Below are 7,182 nucleotides of genomic sequence, written 5' to 3' on the forward strand. Positions count from 1 at the left end.
GGCTTCACTGTGGTCTAGTAGAACCAGAAATGATACCATATTATTATTCATATTTTGCCTCAATTCTTCCACAATGTCAATTTCTTTTTTCTTTTTGATTCTTTCTTTGATATCTTTTTGATCAAAATCCAGATTATCTATCAGTCAAGAGCTCTTTCAAATTCAGGATGGTATCAATTTGAGTATTCATAAGACGCTCGAAAACTTTAGAGAAAAACGGCAATCACCGACAGCAATCGGGTGAAAGTCTGAATTCTGTTTGGGTATTGGTATGATTTTTGTTAATTTCCAGTCTGTTAGGAACGTTAACTTTGTAATGATGTTGTTGTAAAAAATATGTGTTACACAAGGAAGTATCTTTGGTAGTACCATTCCCATTGCGTCTGACATTTTGGTTGCATAACTTTGTAGAACTTCTTTGGGACTAACACATCTAAACGAGAACGTGTCTTCAATCTGTGCTGTAGAAATACAAGAATAAGTATTTGTGACGTGTCCCATAGTATTTACTCTTAGAAAGTTCTCGTTTATCTCATCTATATCCAAGATGGAAGACAATCAGTGATGGTATTGGACTTCGAGTCAATTCCAATGTTTCTTATTTATTTCCATTTTCGCTTACTATCCATTGCATTTTCAAATTTTCTTTTATAATACTGGTTTTTTGACTCGCTCGTTAATTTTTATACCCACCACCATAGGATGGGGGTATACTAATCTAGTCATTCCGTTTGTCACACCTCGAAATATTGACCTAAAACCTTATAAAGTCTCGTCATTCTTAGTCGATGTAACCATGTCCGTCCGTCGGTCGAAATCACGATAGCGGTCGAACGCAAAGAGCTAGCCGCATGAAATTTTGCCAGATACTTCTTATTGATGTACGTCGTTGGGGATTACAAATGGGCCACATCGGTCTTCCGATTTGACTTCTTGAGCCCCTGGGAGCCGCAATTTTTATCCGATTTGGATGACATGTTGCATATTATGTTGTTGTTATGTTATGATTTCCAAAAACTGTGCCAAGTTCGGTCCAAATCGGTCTATAACCTGATATAGCTCCCATATAAACCGATCTCCCGATTTGAATTTTTGAGCCCCTTGCTCCCCCTTATTATTCATCATGTAACCTATGTTTTCAATAGGATTTTGAACACGAGTTATTTTCCATTTACATACGTGGAAGCATGCCAAGGTCATCCCACTGTCAAGAATTCCAAGGAATATAGACCAATTGCGATTCTTTGTTACTTGTCAGAGGTCTTTGAGAAATTGCTGTATTTGTAAATGTCGTCTTTTGTCAACGAGAACTCTTTGTCATATGTGAGACAGTCCGGGTTTCGTTCTAACTACAGCTGCGTAACTGCCTTGTCAGAGGTCGCTGAGAGGATCAGGGTCAATTTGGAGAATGACAAGATAAATTTCCTTGTTCTTCTTGACCATTCTAAGGCATTTGACACTGTGGATCATTCCTTGTTATGTGATGAGATGAGACATCTTTACAATTTTTCTTCTACGTACGTTCGTCTTGTTTTGTCGCACCCAGTCCGTCAGTTCTGTATCGTCGCCTCTGTTTGTTTTAAAAGGTGTTCCCCAGGGATCAATTCTGAATCCTCTTCTCTTTTCATTGTACAGTAACGACTTGGCGAGTCAATTGTCTTATTGAAAGGTACATATATACGCTGACGATGTACAGATATATATCGGCAGTCCGAGGGATGAGATTGCTGAAAACATACGTCTGCTTAATCATGATCTGTCAAGAGTCATCACGTGGGCGAAAGCCAATGGCCTGTCTCTCAACCCTGTAAAATCCAAGTGTGTTGTTATCAGAAACAGGCTGTCCCATTTTTCATGTGGTGTCGGTATATTCATTAACGACGCTAGATTGGAAATCGATCCTCATGCAAAGAACTTGGGCGTGGTTATTAATAGCACTCTGACATGGAGTAATCATAACGACTCTGTCGTTGGTCAGGGATATTCGAAATTTCGTGCTCTCTGGGTCACTAAGTCGGTTACTCTGCTGGGTTAGGTTAGGTCTCTCTGCAATTACTCAGCAACTTGGCAACATTTAAAACCATACTTTGGAAACATTTCACTGCATTAAGTTGATGCATGTCAAGACTCATTTATTTATTTATTTTTATTCTTATATACTTACCTTAATTCCTTTTTTTTCGGATCAACTAAGTCTATTAATTCCTTTTAAATGGATAAATTCATATTTGTTTTTTCCTTTAAATTCAAATCTACAAAGCCACAAATGTTAGTTTTTTTTCGTTAGTAAATTATTCATTCAAAATCTGTGATGTATTGTACAGCTATTGATTCTTAGTTTCAAGTGTTTACTTTGTACAATTGTTGGAGATATTACCCGCACTTTAATTATACGAATTTTATATTCTTGTTGTGCGGGTGTAAATAAATAAATTACAAATTATAAATTTAGGAAGGAAACTTGTTCGTCAACACCTTCCATATAGAAAATCTCTTCCCAAGGTACACCAACCAAACTTTGATGCAGAAGTGACCTGTCAATGTTTTTGCAGTCGCGATATGTTGATTTAGAAACAGTGGGATCCATTTCGAAGTTGTGTGTGACAAAAAACAAGTCAGGCATGGGGAATTCGGGGGCAGATAGCTGATTGTAGAGACAGATCTCGGACAAATGGCTATCAAAAAAACACATCTAAAAGACTTGCGTTACTTCTTGTAAAGTGAGTAGGTTCGGAATCATTCACAGGAAGTAGCCCTGAGATCTGCATAGATTTAATTAATTCGTGCAATTAAAAATTTGTTAAATATTACACTTTTGACCGATCACATATCATGATTCAATGACAAATAGAATTTCAATGTCAACAATTATCAAAGCAATTATTCACTTTGCTAAAAATATTCCTATAAATGAAAACCATGTTTAATTCGTCAAACTAAGTTAATATTTATTCTGTGTACGCGCAAATATCACCCTTTCTCTCTAGTAGGAGAGACAGAAGAGAATTCTTATTGCTCCAGTAAAGGAATAATCGGTTAGGAACAAAAGAAATGTCCTTTTACCGTAGGCGATGCTGCTAAAGGGTTTACAATAGGGTTTTTAGAGCGCACAACAATCCGATTGCTGGCTTAGGTGTATGTCCATAGTGGCATGGGGCGGATTAATATCTGCACCCTCTTTTCAACCTAACCTAACCTAACCTACGTTTATGACTAACGTTGTAGGTGTATGTCAATGGTGGCTTGGAGCGGATTAATATCCGCACCCTCTTTTCAACTTTACCTATGGCTAACGTTTGATATGTTAAAGAAAAACGTAAAACAGTTACAATAAAAGAAAAACTCTGTAATAAAACTATTTTGTTTGTCGCAAAAATGTCCGCAAACTTTTTATTTTTTTGCATGTACCAATGTGTCTCCTTTTTTTATTCTGACTGTTACAAACAAATTCACCTAGTTAAAATAACATGTAGCACAGTGTAGGGTATGAACAAAATATATAAAAAGATAGTGTTTATTAACGAATATATACAAATAAAAGCCAGATACAAATTTCTATGGCACGTTTAATTAATGAGCAATTTATACTATGGACAAACAATGTAGTCGTCACAAATGTGCAAGAACTTGTGACGAGTACAACAAAATTTGTCATTACAGATTTTGCAATTTTATTGTCGCCAAAGTTCAAACTTTTTTGTAAAAGACGTTTACTGCTGCTACAAAATTTCCCATGAACATTCCCGTAAGGAACAGGGGATACTTCTCTCATATTATTTAGAGCAGTCCGATTTTTGTTTAAGCTCAATCATAGGGTGCCTCCTTTTCATGCCGAGTCCGAACGGACTCCGCATAGCGACACCACTCGCCTCGGAAGTATACTTGTCAAAAATTTCGTTTTTGGTTCATAAATTATATTTTGCGTGCATTAAAAAGCCTCCGGCTCTTCTAGGGCTTTGACATTTTTAATCTGGTTAACATCTCAGCATTAAACACTAACAATTTCGTGAAGATGTCCATCCGCTCAATTTATGAGCAGACAATTTACCACAACGTTTTTTCTCATCCTTCTGTGCAAAATTGCACTTCAAACAGCCGTAGACCAAAATTTTCCAGAGTAAACATAGAGCTTTATTTACAATTGGAGTGTTATAAATATATTACTGTAAAATATGACCAATAGTAAAATGTTGCGTGTGAACATAGGGCATCAACAAGCTCTCTCCATCTAGATCTATCGCTGGTCTAGGCTTGATTCCACGATATATTAGTTGCATCCAACTCCCTTTTTGTATAGCGGATCCATGTGTGGGTTCCAGTCTAGGGCATTTCTCGCTATATCATCGCGTGGTCGACGTAGGATATGACCCAACGAAGTCCATTTCCTCTTCCGGATTTCTCCATCGACAGGGGAAGTGTTTGTTCTAATTTGCAATTCTTCATTTGAAATACGGTATTTGTCGTAGGCAGCGATTTATAAAAACTTGGATTTTGCGTGAGGTCGCTTGTGTCAAGCTCCAATTTATTCAGCCATATAATAAAATGAATTTCACACTACTGTTGAACATTCTGACTTTTGTATTATGTCAGATGTCACTGCATCTCCAACCTTTGTTGAGTATAAGAAAGGCGATTCTAGCCTTGTTGATTCCTTCGCGTATGTCTGCTTCTGATCCCCCATCCTTTGTTATCCTTTGCTCCCAATATAGGAAAAGTTATGATTCTCTTCAGTGACATGGCCGTTTAAAGTTAGAAGTGTCAGATTTTCTGTTCATGTCCGCATCAACTTGGTCATAGTTAAATTAATTATTAGTCCTATTTTGGCCAATTTCTCATTCAAGCATTCCAATTTTCGTGCTCAAAACAATGCGCAAAGAGGCATGTATCATCCGCGTAGTCGATACCTCCAAGGAAGTGGTTATACCCCAGCGAATGACATAGGGTGTCTCAGCATTTATCGCCTTTGAGACGGAATCTAATTATTTTAAAAATAGCGTCGGCGATAAGATGCACCCCCGCCTCACTTCTTATTGATCTCGAAATGGCGACTCTCTATTAAAACGGATTGAAACTTCAGCATTTATATACAGCTCCCTAATTAGCGTCAGGATCTTTTCAGGGATGCTCTTATTTAACAGCGTGCTCCACATTGAACATTGCGAAACTGTGTCAAAAGCACGCTCGAAGTCGATGAATAAAAGTTTATGTGCGTATTAAATGCTGCATACTGTTTAGTGACCATATGCAATGGTTATGTGGTCGGCAAAAGAACGCCCTTCCTTAAAATGCAGGACTAATACGCTGCAGAAGATGACTTGACTTCACTTTAGCTATTGCGTTCAGCAATGAATTACCCTCCAGTTTTTAAACTGAGTGAGGTCACCCTTCTTTGGGATTGTGACCATGATCCCCTTCTTCCATTCCGAGGGGACAGCGTTTGTATCCCAGGCCTCTCTAATTACCTCGTTTGCTGGTCCTTCGGAGCAAAAAAATCAGCGCCATCGTTCTAACTGCTGTTCAGGTGTTATTAATTCCGATCCATCCTAATATTGTTATCGCTGGCCTAATATTGTTATCGCTCATTTGTTTTGTTGACTCCTATACACCACGCATGTTTGCAATATACGCTGCATTTCATCTTGCTCTGCCAGAATATTGTTGTTGTTGTTGTAGCAGTTTATTGTGTACTATCTTTCGTCTGCTTAATTCTGTTGAGTGTCAAGACCCAGGAACTCTGCGACTAGGATGGGGTGCGTCCACAGGTATCTGGGTCTGAATAGTGTGGGTCTGGCCGGGCAGTTAAACAGGTGACGTGTATCGTGCGGTCCCTTGTTACAATCGGGACATACATCTTGCACGTCGGCATCAATCCTAGCTCTGTGGGAATTGAGGCGGCTGCATCTGCCGGAACGTAATTGAGCCAGAGCCACTCTGGTTTGCCGGACGAGGTCGATTTCTTCGGGTGCAATGGGTGGCGGTCGTTCTCCAAGGACTATATTCACCCGGTAGCCAATTAACGCGTCTGCTACCGTGTCTGCGTGAATGTTGTTCAGACCCGCTAATATGCCGCTTGATCTAGAGGTTCTCTCTTGTAGCGCTGGACCTCACGCTCTAGATCGTGTAGATCTACCTTAAGGCTTCTGAGCGGTGGGTATCTATCCACAAGATGATGATTTGGATGATTTCTACGATAACAGCCCAAAAGGTATTGCTTAGACAGCATGTAGTTATGTCTTCGCACTGGTAGGATCTTTGTCTCCTGATGGAGGTGGTACACATGAGAACTGAGGAGACAGCCCGTCGCAGTTCGGAGGGCGGCATTCTGACAGATCTGAATATTATTCCACTGCGTGTCACAACGTTGACGTGACCACACTGGCGCTGCATAACTTACCACAGACCGGCCAATTGCTTTGTACGTGGTCAACAAGGTTTCTTTGTCTGCACCCCAAGTGCTGCCAGCGAGTGACTTGAAGACCTTGTTTCTACTTTTGACTTTATTGCAGATTGCTGTGGCATGTGGGGAGAAAGTGTAGGAGCTGTCAAATGTGACGACAAGTATTTTGGGACACTTGATGGTCGGAATAATTTCTCCATCGACCATCACAGTCAGCTCAATATTCACCTCACGCGTATTTGTAGTGAACAGTGTAGCTGAAGATTTGGTGGCGGATATCTTCAGATTTCTTGCAGCGAAATATGAGGCAAGCTCGTTGAGGTAGGCGTTCAACCTATCGCAGATGTCATCAATGGGTGGGGGGCCTGATGCCATGATCGTACAATCGTCCGCATAAGATACGATCTCTATGCCGTCTGGAGGAGGTGGGATGGAGGATAGGTAGAGGTTAAACAGAGCCGGAGATATCACCCCACCTTGGGGAACTCCCTGTTTCACTCTACGGTGTTTTGACTTCTTATCCCTAAATTCCACAAATGACTGGCGGCCACACAGATAATTCGCGACCCAACGTTTCAAGCCTGGCTGGAGGGACGTGTTGGCGATGTCCTCAAATAATTTGGCATGGCTGACCGTGTCGAATGCCTTCGATAGGTTCAGTGCCACGAGGACCGTCCTATCACATGGCCTGGGTTGATTGAAGCCACGGCAAATGTGTGTGGTGATGGCATGCAAAGCTGTTGTTGTGCTGTGCAGTCTCCGAAATCCGTGTTGATGCTCGGCGA

This window comes from Stomoxys calcitrans, chromosome 5, assembly GCF_963082655.1.
Source record: "Stomoxys calcitrans chromosome 5, idStoCalc2.1, whole genome shotgun sequence".
NCBI classification, from domain to species: Eukaryota; Metazoa; Arthropoda; class Insecta; order Diptera; family Muscidae; genus Stomoxys; species Stomoxys calcitrans.